This window comes from Apostichopus japonicus, chromosome 8 (assembly GCF_037975245.1).
Source record: "Apostichopus japonicus isolate 1M-3 chromosome 8, ASM3797524v1, whole genome shotgun sequence".
Taxonomy (NCBI): Eukaryota; Metazoa; Echinodermata; class Holothuroidea; order Aspidochirotida; family Stichopodidae; genus Apostichopus; species Apostichopus japonicus.
Window position 1 is genome coordinate 41,177,991 of NC_092568.1, and position 20,004 is coordinate 41,197,994.

General features: G+C 36.4%; 1 protein-coding gene across 2 annotated transcripts in view; it reads left to right on the top strand.

Annotated features, from left to right (window-relative positions):
* Positions 1–20,004, top strand: part of LOC139972054 (vitamin D3 receptor B-like) — a 238,195-nt gene that overhangs the window by 25,502 nt on the left and 192,689 nt on the right. For both annotated transcript variants that reach the window (XM_071978947.1, XM_071978948.1), the window contains exon 2: positions 17,851–17,982. The gene's annotated coding sequence lies outside the window, so the exon portion shown is untranslated. The remainder of the gene's footprint in view (positions 1–17,850; positions 17,983–20,004) is intronic.

Consider the following 20,004-nt stretch of genomic DNA (forward strand, 5'->3'; position numbering starts at 1 on the left):
GAAATGTGGCAATTGTAATATTGTCAAAACTTGAAATGTTTCTAAATTTTAAAGGCAGCAGGATTTCAACACTTGTTCTGGTAACTGTGTGCACATATGTATATTGGACCTGAACAGGAAATACATTTGTACAGTATTGCACAACAAGTTTATCACCTGTAATTGTTTCCTCTCCCAGCTGCAGGAGCCACAAGTCATAATGCTACATAAGGTGATGTTTGCGCCCAGCTATAAAGACTTAAGAAGTTTCTCCAGTACCTAGATAGATGAACTTGCCTCGTTCACTCAAGATTAGGCCATGCATAAATAATAGGAGCTCTCCAAGTGAAGATGGTGACCGCCCTACATACAGTACCTCCAATGAAACATTTATTGTAATATACATGCTACTGTTTTTGACATTTTGAGAGAGAGACAAATTACAAATTATGTGAGTAAATTCCTTGCCAGGAAATTAAATAATGCAATAAATTGGAGTCATATCTACACTGTTTTGAAAATATTAGTTATATTCAAGATGCAATTTCTTCGCCTAGACCGGAATTATTGCTGATAATCTCCCGTTGTCATCATGTTTCCATCTTACATCTTCTTTTCCCTTGAAGTCTAAGCTTCTGGGATCATTGACATGGGTGACAGTTGTAAAAGATTGAAACACAGACGGATGCAAACCTCAAGATCAGATTCATTCATCTTAAAGCAGTATATATATATGCTGTATGCTGTGTCAATAATTGAGCGTGACCACTGCATATGGATTGCAAGGGCTAATGAACACTGGTAGTCCTCACTAGCAGTGTTAACTGTTTTTTAGTGTGAATTATCATTAATGAGGTTCACTGTACTGATAAATGATGCAAGCTCTATTATTGTGTTTAGTAAGTTTATACAAAACTTAATCACTCCATAACCAGGCAGGATCTTCTAATACTGTTTTGTGGTTTGAAATGTTGATCCCAAATTATACAAACGGTCTCGCTACACAAGGTGCTTTTACAAATACAGACCACTCTTTCTTTGGTTTGAACTGAGGATGGTTTTATTTTTTTTATTTTTTTCCCCAAAGTATAACATCTCTTTAAGAGATGAGACATTGAACTGTATCATGCATCTCATGATCAGAAGTTTGTAATTTTCAGAGTCAGCCAGTAGCATCTCCGCTGTTGAAACATTGATAGCGTTTTAGATCTGAGAGGAGGAAACTGTCCTATGTCGTCAGGAGGATGTCATTGAACCCACAGAGAGTTGCCATCTGCGGGAGCTCATCCTCGTTTGTCGTGTCACGCACATTTGCACATCTGTTGTACATTAGCGTCTCATTTTAAGAGGAACTTGAAATGGTCAGCTTTGGATTTGTTGTACTAGACCGTTTAAAGTTAGTTGTTCTTCTTTATGTGTTAGCATCTTTCGTTTAGGTGACATTCAAATCTCTGAGTTTCATGATTTTTTTTTTAAATATTTTTTTCCTTTTCATTAAGGCTGGTCAGCGATTGTCCTAAATTGGCTCGGTTACTGTAATTGCTAAGATTTCGTCACATTTATATGAATAAATTCTGTTCTACCAATTTTCAAACTTCAAAGCAAATTTTCTAGTCTCGGGATAGACATACTGTAACAGTACCTGATTTTATTCTACAGTGCATTTGGATTCAGCGCTAAGATTCAACAAATCTTGCCCATGTATCGCCATGTTATTACTTATGCTGTTAAGTTGGTCTATATATGTACAGCATGTACTGTAATATTGTGACGAGCCCGCTTCCTCCGATAGTAAAACTATATCGGGACTCGCGATAGAAAGGTACTGGGATGTCTTGATGCCGTATTTACGCTTCTTCAGGAGATGTCTCGAACGGAAGAAAACAATGACTTCACACAAAAAACAATTTGACGAGATAGGATTTGATTTGATGATTCGGTATAATTTCTTCTCTGTCGATTCTCTTTACAAATAAAACTAAATTACAATGATTTGACTTGACTTGACTTGACTCCGTCAATTAAACAATTAAAAGGAGTGATGAAATAGTAACGAAGCAATGACGAAGCAACGAACTGATCACGGAGCGCTGACGGAGTGATAAATTTGCTGATCAAGTGATAAACTTTGCTGACGGAGGCTGACGGAGTGATAAACTTTCGGCCTCCTTTTTTTTATATACCATACTTCTACAAAATCCCTCTGCACACAATCAGTAGGCAGCCAATGACCTGACCATCCTGTATTAACCTAACGATATAAAAATAAGTGCACTGGCACTGATCTGCCCTGATTGGTTGGGAGTTTGGAAGTCCATCCCCTTTCTATGGAAACTTCCATACCACGTGAGAGAACCTTCTCGAATGTTCCACAGACATAATGGAATCTATTTTGGGAAAAGGCCCTGTACCAAGATTCAATAAGATAGTTAAAAACTTCTCATGGGAAAACTGAATCCATGACCTAGATAAATACATAAGAGGCCTGTAAGGTGTCTCGATGGAGTTTTTCGGTAACATCAAAGAGATGGTATCACTATTTCATAACATCCCCCTCAATCTTTTAAAATTTTTGGATACTCCAAAATTTTAACATCATACTGCTTTAACTTATCATAATTTCAAGAAGGTAGAGTACTGTAAGCTCATTCACTAATATTCATTGACTTCAATAAATGGTCTTCATGTATCTCAAAGGTTAACAATCTTGGTTACGAATTATTAAAATGATCATATGGTATATACATTGACACTATTCTCCATGAAAATATTGTGTACCTCTTTAATATTGATGACATCATATGATGTAATCTAAAAAAAAAAAAATATCATTAAGATATCTTAAAGTTACATGACAAAGCAAAATATGCAGTATCTCTTACAAAATACATTTATGCATTTCATACATCAATAATACATTTATATCAAAAGTGAAATCATGCCGTGATTGGGGAGAGATCAGAGAATACTAGACTTAGTTATCTTTTAACTGAACAGAACACCTTGGCGTTCCATAACATCTTTTCGTATATTACAAAAAGGAACCTTAAAATATTACAAACTCATTTACAAAACTCGTCTTTAATGAAGGCATAGTTTCAAAACTGCTTTGAAACCTTGTGAATCATATACATCCACTTCAAGAAAATCAACAAAATGTGACTCGATAGCATGGTGACCCTAGGTATGCACTCCGAAATGATCTAGTAAAGTACCAAAGTACTAGATATTCGATACCATAAAAGAGACTCCATAGACTATGACATCAACAAATCTTTCTTCAAATTAACATATTACTTAACATCTTGTCTTTCAACTTTCATGATGAAATTTACTTTTGCATGAATAATTGAGGAAAAGAAAATATATACATAATTTCCTCAAAAGATCTATACTTTCATTTGCTTCGATAACTGTTGCTGTAAGCAAAAGTTGCATATCACTAATGCTGTCTGTCTCTGAATAGCCTTCAATATAACATAAATGATGCAATGTAAATATCCTTAAAATATTTCTCAATATATGAAAACCCATGTTGCTAATATTCCGGATATGTTCTAATTGCCGGGTAAACGTTTGAACGAATTCATAAGGAGAAATAAGGTATACTCATTACACATTTGTTATAAAAGATGAAACTAGGTCACTTAGTGATGTTTTTAACAATAAAGCTTATATTGTTACACCATACAGTACAATGACTTCCACTTAATAGGTATGCAGGTAATTGCCATGACGCATTCCATTCATACAATTGTGGGTAAAACACCTGTTCATCTGAACTTAAAGCAATATGCAGTTATACATATTAACCATATAATGTTTGCAACATCCTGCCTGGACTGCCTGTAATGTTCAATCCCTTTTCATGGAGAAAATTCATTATTTCCCCTGTGTTAGAATATTTTCCTACATTCCACCAAAAATCATGACTCTTAAAGCCTGTTGGAAAACATGGTGTCTGATAGGTGACCAGAACCTGTAATTCACCCAATTTGTATCGAGCACGTTGGACTTTCATGTCTCCTCGTGGAGCATTTGCAAAAACTTTCTTTTGCCTTAATATGCTATCTTTCATGGAAGGATATGGAATTGCTAATCCTTCATTATGTGCTCTATTCTCTAGAAAGGATGCAACATTCATTGGCTTAGTGGTCATAAGACACATGATGTGATCTGAAGTTACCCCTGGCAAAATGTTACCAAACTCATCATGAAACTCAATATGTGCATCTTGCATGACATTAACATTTTCTGCATTAGAAGTGTTGCTATTCAAAACATTTCGCATTCGTGCAACCTTTTCACTTGATGAACCCTTCGTTTTCAAGACCTGACGCAATTTCTGAATGTTAGTGATATTCTTAGTTTCAGAAGATGCTCTTACAAAACATGGTTTAAGCCTGTTATAATTGAATACATCACTAAGAATTTCTCCTTTGAGAGTGGCCAACAAATAATGAGTCCTATCCAAAACTTGATGGATCACTAGTGGTCCACACCATTCTGCAGCAATTTTGCGAGAGTTCGCAGTCAAGGAGGAAGACGTTGGCTTATACAGATACACTAATTGACCCGTTGAATAAATTGCACCTTTGTCCAGTTTTGCACTTATCTTAACATTTTGAGCATCTTGTTGCTTCTTTTGTAAGACCAACATTACCCTTGACAAATGATCAAATCGTTTCTTTAACAATGCAGCATATTCTCCATGAGATTGTGATAATCCTGCCATTGGATTGAACGATAAATTTGTAAGATTTGGCGGCTTACGTCCAAATGCAAGTTCAAATGGGCTATAGCTACCTAACTGAGGAGAGGAAAATGTGTTATATGCATAGGCTGATGTTGGGACAAATCGTACCCAATCCGTACCAAACTGATTTAAGTTCACTTTGAGGAAATTTGAAAGAGTCTGAATGTGTCTTTCAACCTGTAAGCTTCCATGATTGCTTACACTGATGAACTTTTGTTCAATGCCTAAAGCTTTACTTAAGAGCTCCACTAATTTCCCTGTAAGAGAAGCTGCCGCATCACTTATAATATAAGACGGTGGACCAAAAGTTGTGACTACCCTCTGCAATAATGCTTCACATATCGTTTCAGCATCAAGAGTCTTAAGAGAAACACATACAACAAATCTAGTGATCTCATCACAGACAACCATCAAATGTTTAAATCCTGTAGCCGTTGTGGGCATAGTCTTGAAATCCAGACTAAGTCTGTCAAAAGGACGATAAGAATCAGGAATGCGAGCATGATATTGTCTCAATTTGTCCGGTTTCTTACGGAATTCTTGACAACGGAGACATGCCTGAATATAATTACTGATGCGTTGAAACATATTGCGCAGATAGAAATGCAGTCTAATGGTCAAATATGTACGCATTACACCCTGATGATTACTTAACAAGTCATCATGATAACGAGATATTATTTGTTCTACCATAGTCTCAGGTACGACTAACTGAAGAGTCATCTTAGCATCATTAGTCTCATGCAAAAATATCCTGAATAACAAACTATTACATAACAAATAATCCTCTGCTTGAGAACGAACAGTTCTAGCATGCTTAACATTACTTGGAATAATGTCGTGTGCAAGAAAATCATAAATTGGTTTATAGTAAGGACAAGTTTGTTGTTGAATTTGCAACTCTTTTACATCAAATGGCAGATCATAGTTTTTGATCAACTTTCCTTGAATTGCCTTCATGACTTTATTCAATTCCTTTTGTTTTGGAATGTGCCCTGTAACCAAATGATCAATGTTTGTTATGACTGGCTTCGGCTGAACAAATAATTCTGGAGGTGGTTCTCTTACTACCTCTGGCACCCTATGTCTACTCTGATCCACTAATCTTGGCTCTGTAGGTTGTGAAACACTTGTAAAATTTGGCACAACTAACATGTCAGGACTATATGTATGTCGATTTTCACTCGGCATAGTAATAGTAGGCCTTTGAATATATGTTTCTCTCTTATCAGTAGAAATTACTGGTGTAGTCGTCTTTTGTGACTCAGATTGTGGTCTCTGTGTAACATGCTCATTAGAATGTGTTGCCTTAGGAACGGATGTCCTTTTAACTCTATTTGTTGATACTTTGGCTGGGGAATCCTGCTTAGACTCCTTAATGACTTTATTCGGAAATAAATCTGGAACTTTGACTCCCATTGACCTTGCCATTGACCTTGTCATGATTGGATTAAATGTCTCCTTAGGTAGAGTTGAAAAATCCTCATAAGAACTGACCTCTTGAGCAACCTGATCTATTTCAGAGTGAAATTCCTGTGGTGCTCTAGACAAATAATCTGCCAAAACCAATTCTGAGCCTTTCTTGTAACCAACCTGAAATGTATATTCTGACAATTTGAACAGAAGTTTACGTAAGCGTGAAGTTGCTGGTTCTTGTTTTGACTTAAACAATTCAACAATGGCTGAGTGATCAACATATGCCTCAAATTCTACATTTTGCAATAAATGTTTGAATGCTGTCACATTAATAAATAGACCCATCATTTCTAATTCAGTTACACTATACCTCTGACATGCTGGTGGTAATATCTTAGAGTAATACGCAATAATATTCTCTTTGCCATTAACTCTTTGTGTCAGGTATGATCCTGTTGCTACTCGTGATGTGTCGCTATATAATACAAAACGACCATATTTCTGTGGCATATGCAATATAGGTGGATTACACAACAACTCTTTAATACTTTGAAATGCACACTGATGTTCCTCTGTCCATTTAAATACCTTTCTCTTACGACTCAAATGATGTAATGGTCTCAATAGTGCTTGAATATTTGGGAAAAACGAAGCCACATAATTAACTGCACCTACAAATCGTCTTACTGACTTAACATTGTGTGGTTTCGGTGTGTTCCTGATTGCTGCACATCTATCATGTAAAGGTTGGATACAAGCCTCACCTTCTGGGGTTATTGAGAGCAAATGTCCCATATATCGGACTGAATTTTGAAAAATGCTACACTTTTTCGGAGAGATTTTCAATCCGTTGTCCATCAAAACCTTAAAAATTGCCTGTAGGTGTTGTTTGTGAGATCGTTTGTCTGCACTGTACACAATAATATCGTCATGATGAGCAATACAGAACTTATTTGAATTTGGGATCGTTGCCAAAATATCATTAATTTGCGACTGAAAGATCGCTGGAGATAAATTCAATCCCTGTGGTAAGCGTTCATAATAATAATGCTTTCCTCCATGAAATGAAGCAATACCCGTATATTGTTGTGCATGAACACTAAGTGGCAGACAGAAGAATGCAGACTTTAAATCAAGAACACCCAAAATTTTGGCTCCAGAGTACCCTATGGTACGGATAGTCTCGTTCAGTAACGGAAATGGGTGATTGAGACGTTTTATTCTACTATTCAAGTAGCGAAAATCTGTGACAACCCTTTTGTCTTTTGTTCCCTTCTTTGGAATTAGGAAAACCGGTGAGGTATAAGACTGATGTCCTACCGCTAAGATTCCTAATCGCACTAATTTGTCAAGCTCACTGGCGACAATGACTTTGTCCTCATCTGAAAGTCTATAGGGACGTATGTAAAATGGCTCATCATTAGTAAGAGTAATATCAGCCTCATAATTTGGACAGTGTGATAATTCACCATAAAGAGAAAATGCATCTCTATGTGAGTCTAGAAATTCATAAATGCTTTCCGTTTCTGAAGCACTTAGAATACTTTGTTCCAAATTAATGTTATCTCTCATGATTTCCTGTTCGGATTTGGAAACCAGGGTATCATCGACTGTCAAATGTGGATATCGATGTAAATTATATCGTGTAATTGCATCACGATTCTCTTTGGAGTCTGAATTGGTTCGAAAAAGAGACGGTTTTTCGATGTCTCTCATGACATTTAGAAAATCTAGAGAATCAGTAGGTATGTCTTCTGTGACCGTAATGATATCTGCTAAATCTAAATGAGCCACTGTTCGAGAAGGATGCAGACAAAATTTCTGGTTACCCATGTTCCTTAGTAGAATCTTTGTTCTACCTTTATGCATTTTCACTAACATTCGTGAAGGACACATACGAGAAATTAGAGGAAACGGTTTAATAACTACATCTGCATTTCGTGCATATAGTGGAAGACGTCCCTGTACAGTAATGTATCTTTGCTGACCTGGGTAAATAACAAATCTCTGCACTGGCCTAAGGAAAACTTTGGCTTGTTTTATTCTAAAACAATTTGTGGTAAAGTCCAAAGAACCATTCAATTCCTTCAGAGTTTGACTACCTAAAATTAAGTCAATACCTGTCAGGTTTGCAGCAATTAAAGCAGAAAGCTGAAATTCATGACCCTGAATTTTGACCTGAAATGTTATCGTGCTATACGCATGAATAAACTGACCATTACCCAACTTTAGGTTTACTACATCAACTGAGACTGGTTGTATAGAGGATAAATACTTTGAATTTTGCACTGTAGAAGAAGAAATGATAGAGCGTGTCGCTCCACTATCAAACAACAATGAAATTCCTTTACCATCATGTAAAGTACCTCTTACAAAATTACGTGTGTCCAGTTGAATATCCACACTACGGTCGTTCCCTGTATATCTAGAACTAGGAATATTACTATTCTTCCAAATATAATTTGCTTTACGTTTCGATCTTCCTTTACCTGGTACTTTGTCTGGAGTCACTGTATGATGAGTGCAATCATAAGTGCTCCCTACTGAAAATTCTGTGTTGGTACTCTGTTTACATTAGCCTCCATTTCATGGCTTAGGCGAATTTGACAGTATTGTGCAAAATGACCTCGATTTTGGCAGTAATAACATGTGATTGAAGGATTAAAATATGGTAACCTTCTCCTGTTATTATTCTGACCTGTCCTAGGACCACGAGAATCACGAGAACTATATCTTTGCCTCACATCTTTAGGATTGTCTTGCGATTCTGACCTACGTGACTGATCAAACTTGGTCTCTAATTCCTGAATTTTATTACACAACTCGTGTATCTCAGAAGATGCAGAAATAGGAGTCTGAACAGAAGACGCTTTGTCGTGCATTGCCATAAATAGTTCGGAAGAAGCTGGTGGTTGACTTTGTATTTGTAAGTCAAAATAGCACTGTACTTTCATGACCAAATCTGCAATTGTTGCTTCTGGTGATGCAGACATTAACACTGCTGAGCGGCATTGCAAAGGCAGGGTCGAGATGAATTTATCTCTAATTTGGTCCTCGCCATAATTTAATTGTGCTGCAGCTTTGGAAATTTTGGCCAAATGAGCTTGAGCTGTATCACCTGGCGTATAGCTTAATGCTTGAAATGCCTGTGATTTAGCGTAGGAAGAAGTCCCTGGACTGAAACGAGCAAGGAATTGCTTGCGAAGATCAGCAATAGTTGAAAAATTTTTGTTTTCAATCCAGAGTCTGGCTTGGCCTTTAAGTGTTCGCTTAAATATGCGACATATTTCATTAAATTCTGCCGCTACAGCCTCAGGGGTGGTTTGGGACGGCAATTTATGCACCTCTAAATAATCTTCAAATCCCAAATAATGAGCTTCGGCTAAATCTGCATCAATTACATCGCCCTGAAATTGTGATGGCAAAAAATCAGTGGGCCTATGTTTCTGCATAACATTAACAGAGGTCGAAGTTTCCTGTTCACTGACGGACATTATGCTGAATACAATTAGGCTAGTTATGAGTATACAACATGAGCTTATACTTAATTGAACACACTATCGACCGTTATTAAATACAAATAACAAATATGCAATACATGGACACGATTTAAAATAACTTATCGTTACACTCTGATCTCAAATAGGGGTTGGGATACAAATTGGCATGATTTCACTCACCCTTAAGTTTAACTAAGAACTGGTAGTGGAACTGCAAACGATGATTGAAGTCCCTCGGCTAGTAGTAGTAGTAGCGGCAGGTAGTAGCAGTAGCAGGTGGGCCTACATCTCGTATGCTGCAGATTCGTTCGCCGTTAACATCGGGTCGAGTCTAGGCTTAGATCGCGAAAATGTTCAGTTCTGATGTTTAGAGCTGTAGTATGACTAACTACTAGTTGCGCGAATGTTCAAACGCGAACTGCATGCTGGGTTGACGTCAGTGTACAGATCAGTGGTTCCGGCATCCGTTGTACAGGCTTAGGCTAGTATAGGCTGACTTTCCTCGTAGAGTGTGTATGTTAGGCTAGGTCGTGAACATGCGTTGTATACCTCGTTAGGTCTTCGGGCCAAAAAAATCTCCTGTTCGTTATTGAACGTAACGAACGAAAGTTGTGAAAAGTTCCGTTACCGTTTTGTTCCTGAAGAATGCCCCGCTCCTCCACCATGTAATATTGTGACGAGCCCGCTTCCTCCGATAGTAAAACTATATCGGGACTCGCGATAGAAAGGTACTGGGATGTCTTGATGCCGTATTTACGCTTCTTCAGGAGATGTCTCGAACGGAAGAAAACAATGACTTCACACAAAAAACAATTTGACGAGATAGGATTTGATTTGATGATTCGGTATAATTTCTTCTCTGTCGATTCTCTTTACAAATAAAACTAAATTACAATGATTTGACTTGACTTGACTTGACTCCGTCAATTAAACAATTAAAAGGAGTGATGAAATAGTAACGAAGCAATGACGAAGCAACGAACTGATCACGGAGCGCTGACGGAGTGATAAATTTGCTGATCAAGTGATAAACTTTGCTGACGGAGGCTGACGGAGTGATAAACTTTCGGCCTCCTTTTTTTTATATACCATACTTCTACAAAATCCCTCTGCACACAATCAGTAGGCAGCCAATGACCTGACCATCCTGTATTAACCTAACGATATAAAAATAAGTGCACTGGCACTGATCTGCCCTGATTGGTTGGGAGTTTGGAAGTCCATCCCCTTTCTATGGAAACTTCCATACCACGTGAGAGAACCTTCTCGAATGTTCCACAGACATAATGGAATCTATTTTGGGAAAAGGCCCTGTACCAAGATTCAATAAGATAGTTAAAAACTTCTCATGGGAAAACTGAATCCATGACCTAGATAAATACATAAGAGGCCTGTAAGGTGTCTCGATGGAGTTTTTCGGTAACATCAAAGAGATGGTATCACTATTTCATAACAGTACTATCCTGCGGGCAGCTATGCATGTGAATGGATATCAATACAGGTTGCTTGTCAATCTGATAGCCGATGTTTATGTACATGTTAGATCTTTGTCAAGCTTGATGCAAGATTCGTCCTAACTGAGAAGAGGTTTCATCTCTGGTGATGTAGAAAATGAGAGGGCAGTGTTTATTCATTCAAAAAAAAACCTTCAAATTTGTTAGAAATGGTTCAAACATGATAAAAAGGTTGAATCTCACCATACTGTAGTTAAATTGACAGTAGTAAGAACGCTGACCACATGTCGTTTCTGTTTAGGGCACTAAAGCAATGTGAGTATAGATCATTACTTGCAATGTGTTTGAGGTATTGTCCTATAGGTTTGTTGCTCTGGGTGACTTTCATTGCCCCGGTTGAATGTATCATAATGCAGTCTTAGTGTTACTGAAAGTGACATTCAACTTCAAGATAAATTGTATTTTGCAAAAATAGTGTTGTTAAATTACTAATAGGGGAAGGAAGAAGGAGAAAAGCTGTGCGTAGGCTTTGCAGAGTTACATCTAAGCTAGTACTATAAATAGAAGCATTGCACAACATACAGACACATAGACAAACAGACAATATACAGAGATCTGCCAACTTGACAGCTAACAACCAGAACGGTTTGGATATAAAAACTAAGAAAACAAAAAAATCTAAATAAAGAAAAATCATGTTTTTGGGAGGAAATCTATGGTGATTTGTTCATTGTGTTGCCTATCTGATATATACTGTATTTTTAGTATCTATTTTAATTTTTTTTTAAATTTATTTTAGTATTTATTAGTATTTAGTATTTTTTTTTTCCAGTTTCATTGCTGAAAGTCTGAGTAATATTAATGTTCCAATCGCCTTGTCAAGACGTGACTAATTGTCTCTGCACTTGGTGCCTACTCTCTGCATTGTAGTTTTATATCTATGCTAATTTTCCCACATCAAAGAGAACATTGTAAACATTGCATGACTGAACATAAATATGGCAAGTAAATATCTTACAAGTTTGTCTCCATTTTTGGCCATTTGATCTGTCTGTGGCTGTGGTGTTTAATCTTTTTGCATGAAACATGTTTTTCCACATGGTAAGGGTGCTTTGAAATTATTAACCTTTTACAATAAGTCTACAGTTACATCCCATATATATATAGATAAATATTGATAGAGGAAAACATGTGAGCTTCAATGTGAACACTTAATGTAAGCTTCTCTCTTTAGGCAGGAATGTGTCTCTCAAAGAATGAGTAGAGAACAGCTTGTGAACATTCAAAACCAGGTTTGTTGGAAATTTGTTGTCTACAGGGAAATGATCTTGTTCACTAACTCACACACATACATACATGTACACATAAAGATACATACATAAATACATACATAACTAAAAATAAATATAATAAAAGCTGTCAGGTATTCAAGGAAATAAAGTAAAAATCATCAGCATAATGTTTGACTTTTCTTTTCATTGCAAAGTTATCCTAAATTCAGGACTGATTTTAACATTTTGTCCGATCGTCTGACACTACTAAATTTTGTTTCGGACGACCAAAGTTCAATTAGAGGTCAATTGAAGGGCATCGTAGACTTGTTTAACAATGAAGTGTTAAGCTTAAGCTTAGAGGAACATGTGATTTAAGATGCCGTTATGATAAACCGACTACATGCATGTTGTACAAAAAGGAACATAAAATAATGCAGCAGTGCTTGATTGAAGTTGTAAATGGCGAGGTAGCTTGCCAACTACAACTTCATTACAGGGTTCATTCAAATAGTTAAATTTACTTCGTTCCCCACTTACCTGTCTCCCCACAACCTATGCACCGCATTCTACCGTGTCTAGAAAGATCCTTGGAAGTGCAGAAGTCCTGATAGGAAACTTCTAGAGTATAAATCCAAGGTAATCCAGGCGAATTTCCGAAAATTTTTCTAACTCCGAAAAACACAGTGAGACACTTTGTGGGTAGAAAAATGAAGGAAGGCCATTAGGGCCAGTGAGGGTGTACAGTGTTAAAAGATTACCAGGGCATTCTAGACACAGTAGAATGTGGTGCATAGGTTGTGGGGAGACAGGTAAGTGGGTCACTCGTAAAGATATAAACCAGTAAGTTTTATAATTTTCTGATGATTTGATTGGCTTACCCTATGCTGTGGTTTGAACCACATGCTTCAATCTGGGAGTCTGAATTCCGTTTTAGTTTTAATGCGTAAATGTTGTATGACATTAGGAATATATTACACAGCTCATTCACAGAGCAGCTAAATACCAACATTTTAAAGTACAAAAATGAACCAGTTGCGGGAAATCTACGTTACTGCATGGCAAAAGTGTTCGTAGCAAATTCCTGCAAGGTTTCGACAAGATACTCTGGCTATTGCTGCTGCAGATTTTAGGGTCTACAGACCACAGTGCTCAAACATGATTCCATTTCCTCTTCATATTAATGCAATGTAATATCTTGTCGTATCAATGTAGTATCAATGCTGTATAACAATGTATACATATAAGTAACTGTAATTAACACATGTTTATATAGGATGTTGCCAATTTACCATCATTAAGCATGTTAAATATTTTTCCAAGCAACATCATATAGTCTATGTGATACCAAAGTGTTCATACAATTTTAAAATTGAAATGAGGAAATGAGAATATTATAATTGATTTTGCTATGATTTGACATCATACACTTAAAGTACAGAGATTAATAGCACCACAGGTTTTTCTGACATTGCAGTATTTTTGCTATTCTGGCCACACTTTGTATCCAATTTTTGTTTCCAACCATTGCAATGTTATCATAACATTTGTGATGGGTACAGTCCAAACATTTTGCACCGGGATACCCGTTTGCTAATTTCAGTCAGTCCCCTGGGTACTTGTTCATTACGCATTCAACCAAAACCCAACTTGGCCTATACTACAGGGTTATACATGAGCTTAATGTTACTACGTATATAGGCTCTACTGGCCTTCAGTCAAATATTTGGTAAGATTTGTAAATAACCCATGAACTGATTTATACAGCAAGGCTGCATATTTATATTTACCGCTTATATCCTAAAATTACTACAGTATTTAAAATCAACGCATGCAGTTTTTTTTTTTGGATACCCAATGATGTTTTTTAGTGATCTATATTGAAAAGTTTCAAAATTTGCAAGTGTGTAACTCTATGGCGTTTCAAATCTAACAGTGCAATGCCCCATTGAACGAACTACTCTTGAAAATGTGGTTTGCGTGAATGAAAAATCACTCAAAGCATTTGTTGGGGTCTATTTGCATAAAATTGCTAGAGTTAAGCAGTGGGAGACAGTACTTATAAACTGGAGTTTACTTTGAGACCAAAACTTCTTACAAGAAAGTTGCATTACTTTTACAGTATGGCACTGGGATTTCATACTTGCGATAGGCCTATCCAACCTGTTCCTTCACTGCTGTGCACCTAAGGCTAGCCCTCCAGGTGGTTATGGCTATTCATAGATTAGTTTGAAAGTCCCTAGAAACTACATCAATTAACCCTTATTGCAAAATGGTGATGTCCAATATGTAATTATTGACCAATCACGTGTTGCTTGATCCTTTCAAGTATGGAAGTATGGACTTTGTAGTAATTTTTTTTGGGGTCATCACTATATCACTTATTAGCTCACTTGTAGAATTTATCAATATGTACTGGAACTGAGCAGCCTAATAATAAATACGGTAGCTGAACTGAAGTTTGCATTAATCTATCTCATTAGCAGGTATATATCTAAATAAACATTACTGTACTGGAAAAACCAGTAATGGGAACCTGGGAGTCTGATCGTGAAAATTACTACCAAGTCCAGACTCGGGGTGGCGCAGTTCCAAAATTTGTGCATTAGTAATATTTTGCATTTCATTCCAAATTCATATTTTTCACTTGCAGTCTGTATTATTTAACTTCAGATATATGCATGCCTTGAAATCAAATTGTGTCTACCTAATATTGATAGACCTATCTATACTTTTAAGCTCGCTGGGCATATTTTTAAGATGGCTATCCACCTAGTCCACTTTGTTCAATCCCTGATGGATTTTAACTAAAGTTAACAATGATGATGTTTGATGAAGTTTAATTTCATTTTAGGCCATTGTGTGCAAATATAATACCCAAAGTGATTCCCAACAGCAGCTAGTACTATACTGTACTGTATACATGTACATGTTCATCTACTGTCTGTGTGCTAAAAATTCAGGAATGCAGGGTTAAAGGTCATTTAGGGAGCATGGAGTTTACATCATTACATGAAAAATAGTATTCTGATGAAAGAAGTGGATATGCATGTGCCCAAGTATTAGCTTTAAAAAAAAAAATTTACAGATGTTTAAATGTAAAATGTGATAATGTATTACTACTGTACCACAAGTATCAACAGTTGCTAATTGGTAGAAAAACTTATCATCTACAGATTTATTTGATTGCATCAGAATTGAAGGCTGAGGTTCATACTCTTGTTATGTACAGTGCCACTTTGGGGGGTGGGGAGGGGGGTGTATGAACCTCTGCATCAGTACTACTCTACAGTACAGGTTGCTACAAACAGGTGGAAAATAGTTATTTTTTCTACCTTCTTCTCATGTCTTAGTATTTGCATATATCATAAGAAAAATCGATTTTTCCTTTGGACAACACAGTTCAGATATAAGGCAAAGGATTAACTGCATAAATAGTCAGTGTCTTGTTTTGAATATGTGTTGGTCATTGAAAGTCCATCTGGGATGAAGATCTTGCATCATTTTATCATACATTAATGTGAGTCCTTAACCACCTCCATGATGTCAGTGAATGTATTAAATTTCCGTCTTTTTTTTTTTGGTTAAGGTTAGCCAGTATATTTATTTTTGTCTGATTTCCCGGACAGTGAACCTTCTTTTCACACCAATCTGGTTCCCCTCTCTTCTCCTTTTATTTGTTCAAACACTTGTTGTATGTCGTCGTCGTTGTCGATGGCGACGAAGGATCGGATGTCCTTCCCCATACTAACATTTCAAATCTTCCTTTCAGATTACTTTGCGTGATTATTGATTAGACGTTCACGTCCACAGCAGACACAAGTTCTCTTTGCAATGTTTGGAAAGAGTCTGTTGTTTTTTTTTTCCTTGATAAGGCAGTCGACAGAATTTCATTTCCTTGTATCATATTTCTACTGCAAATGTTTCTAAAATCCTCTCATGAGTATATCGAGTGCCTCCGAACTTGATGAATTTTCCTTTCTCGGTTCAGGTTTCTGGAGAATTTCTTCAAAGCGATAGATGAAAAATGTGATTGCATCTTTCTATCGTGGAAGTTAATCAAACTAGCAGCAGCAGCCTAGCAGAAGTTTAAAGGATAAAGTTTGCAAGAGGATCGCATGAAAGCCATTTAATTTAAGAAAAAAGACGAGAAAAAAAACTGGTTATTTGCAGAGTCAGTCTCTTTTTCATTTTTTTTTTGCTTGTAAGTTATTACTTCACAATATGTAATACACTATTTCTATTTGGAGAGTGAGTATTGGAGAATGGGTACACAGTATGATACATGAATTAAAAAAGATTATTGGTTTGGATGATTAAACGAAATGTTAAAACCTGAAAGAAATTGTACAATTATGTGAATGAAATTGATTCGCTCAGTAACTATTTTAAATTAGGGACACATCATGCCTGGGTTAGTATTGGAATTAATTAGGTTTTTAATATTTGGAGAGTTGAGATATCATTATTTTGATTTTAGGTTATGATATATTCAGTTTGTTATCTAGCCAACTTATCCAGTTCTGTGTGAAACGTCTACACCATGAAAATTGACAGTGTCTGGAGAAATTTTGTGATTATTGTAAATTGCTGTTTTGAAAACTGGTGCTGTTAAGTACTGTCAACATTACTCCAAGATTCCACTCTTAGTATTAATGTACCAACACACACAGGAAACTCAACAGAACAACCAAACCTGCCTAAGTGACTTTCAAGTCAATTTCTGGGAATCGATTTAAATCTTAAATTTGAACAGTTATCTTAAATTAAATTAATTCGTCTGTATGTTGATTGCCAATTATGCCAGGAGTTTCTTTGTCTGCATGGTATAACAATTTTCCTATCTAGCAGAATGCTCTCTCTTCTCTCAGGAAATAAAACATACTTTATTATAAATGCAAGTTACTGCTGAATACTCTCTTGTTCAGATCTTAATATCCTTCAGTGTGCGATGCTTGGAAGGTCTATTATTATTTTTTCTCATCTTTTCTTTCTCTGTTACATCCTTAACATTTCATGAAATGTCTTAGAAACTGGATCCAAACTCTGACGTTTGTTCCTCTCGTGTTTTTATAAGCAGAGTCTCAGGGCCATTTCGGTATATATATGCATTTAAGCACACCTCCCTCAAGGGTACCGGTCCTCCCTAATTACATCTCTTTGGTTCGTGAGAATGCATTGCCACGGCGACGATTTCTCTGACGACGTTGATGAGGACGATTGCAAAGTCACCGCTAGAGAGTCCTTTGAATTTGTGTGCCCTAAGCTCCACATAAAGTCTCTCCCTCCCTCATGAATGTTTTTACAGCTTCTTCCATGACTGACTTTGAATCAGTGACAAAATCTCTATTCTTGAGATAGAGAGATGCATGCGTGCTTTGTGAAACATCGATAGATTCTGAAAAGGTTCCGTGTTAATTGGCCTGACTACATTTCACTTTTCTCCCTTTCTCATTGATTCCATGCATTTGTAGGTGAAAGACCTTGGCACTGGAGGTAATTAAACCAACCTTTAGACAGCCAAGGTGAAGTTCAGGACGAAGCACACTCGAGGAGGAAACAACTATCGCTCATCGGCTCTGAAAAGCTTCCCATGGTCGCCTCCAGTAAGTGATACTAGTTGAATAAATGTTGGGCATATCATCAAACTTTCTATTTAAAGGACTCATAGGAATATTTGCAGGTTGTCTCTACCATAGAGTCCTGCCTCAGGGCAGGAGTCTTTGAGTTCAAAGTCCTGCTGTTCAAAAAGCCAAGGCAAAACCTGCCGTATGTTATGTGGGGCCGACTGTTCTTTGCTTTTTGTGGAACATAAAAAAAAATTGTTGTTGTCAATTGGAATAAATTAAATGTAATAGATTGTGGGGCATCCAAACATGAAATTGGTTTTATCAAGTGAAAATATGGAAAAATGGAAGGAATGAGGTGATAAGATATTTGCTATCAAACGTGATTCGTTTAAATGAGTACCCTCTCGAAGATTGGAAAGTTTGAAGATATGCTGGCATGTTCACTGCTTCAGTTTTTATTCTACTGTATTTCGGTTGGGGTCACTCAAGGTTGTTGCTGTCAAACTATTTAAATTTGGGATTTAAAAATAGGCATCGAGTACAGTAATAATCACTCTTAATGATCCGTGAGATAGTGTTCAGAAATTTGAGATGGACAGTTTACAAAGTCATTCAAGGTCGTTATACTAGAATTGTCAAACTGTCGATGACCTACTATCGGTTGTACTACATCAGCCAAATATTTTGCAAAATAAAAAAAGAAGGAAATATTTCCTTTAATTTTAAATTTTGTACCACACTGAAATCAGCGAAGTCCTACTAATGCTAAATGTAAGTATATATTGTAAATTTTCACTAGATTTTATTTGAAATGCTTTTAAAGATTTTAAAGAAGATATTGGATGACCTACTGTCGGTGTACTACATCAGCCAAATATTTTGCCCAAAAAAGAGAAAAAAGGAAATAGTTCCTTTAATTTTAAATTTTGTACCACACTGAAACCATCGAAATCCTACTAATGCTAAATGTAAGTTAAATTGTCAATTTTTACTAGATTTTATTTGAAATGCTTTTAAAGATTTTAAAGAAGAAATTGGATGACATGCTCTCGGTGTACTACATGTTGCAAATATTTTGCACAACAAAAGTAGGAAATAAATGTTGTTTAAATTTTTCAATTTTGTACCACACCGAAACCTGAGAATTCCTACTAATGCTAAATTTAAATATTGTAAATTTTTACTGGATTTCATTTGAAATGCTTTTTAAGATGTTAAAGAAGAAAATTGGAAAGTGAAGTATTTTTGAGCCTACTATCATGTATTAAATGAACAAACTAGGTCAGTGATGGTCTAACTATGACAGTTTGTAAATACTGCCACCTTCAAAGTATTGTTCTTAACTTTCTTCACTGAAACATCAATATGTCCTCACAATTTGAGAGAGTAACTCATGTCGTAAAGGAACTTTAGCATGTTTAACAGGCTAGCATTTGGGATTCTACAGATCTTTGGAAGACTTTCAGCAGCTTTTAGTATGCTAAAATTTGGGATGACCTACTTCTGAAGAATTGTCAGGCCAGTGCTATGGTTGCAATCTGCAGTGGATGTATCATGATGGTATACCTACAAAGTTCTTGGATGACCAGGGTGTTTTGCTGGTTTCATTGTAGAGCTCATCGTTTGATAACCAATTATTATTGGTCCATCTAATGTTGAGAATCTAGGGTAGTGATAATATAATAATGATAACATGAACTCATTCATTTTGTCTCTGGCTTAAATTTGTGTCCTTGTTTGGTAACTTCCTTTTTAAAAGAAATACTAATGATGTATTCAAACTGTTAATGTAAATGGGAAACAAAGGTACGGGAGGGGAAGGGAGGGATGTGGAGAGGGGAGGGGGTGGAGAGGGGATGGTCATTCAGTTGAATACTGCATACCATTAAGGTTTCAAAAACTATCTGTTTTTTTATTACAAGTCACTCTCACCATGCTTACCTGTCTTCAACCAACATATGCACTTTCACATCTACAGTACCTCACTAACCGACCTACTAGGAAACACTCGTTCACAGGCATAACATGCTATTACCAATATTCTGCACAAGAGAATGG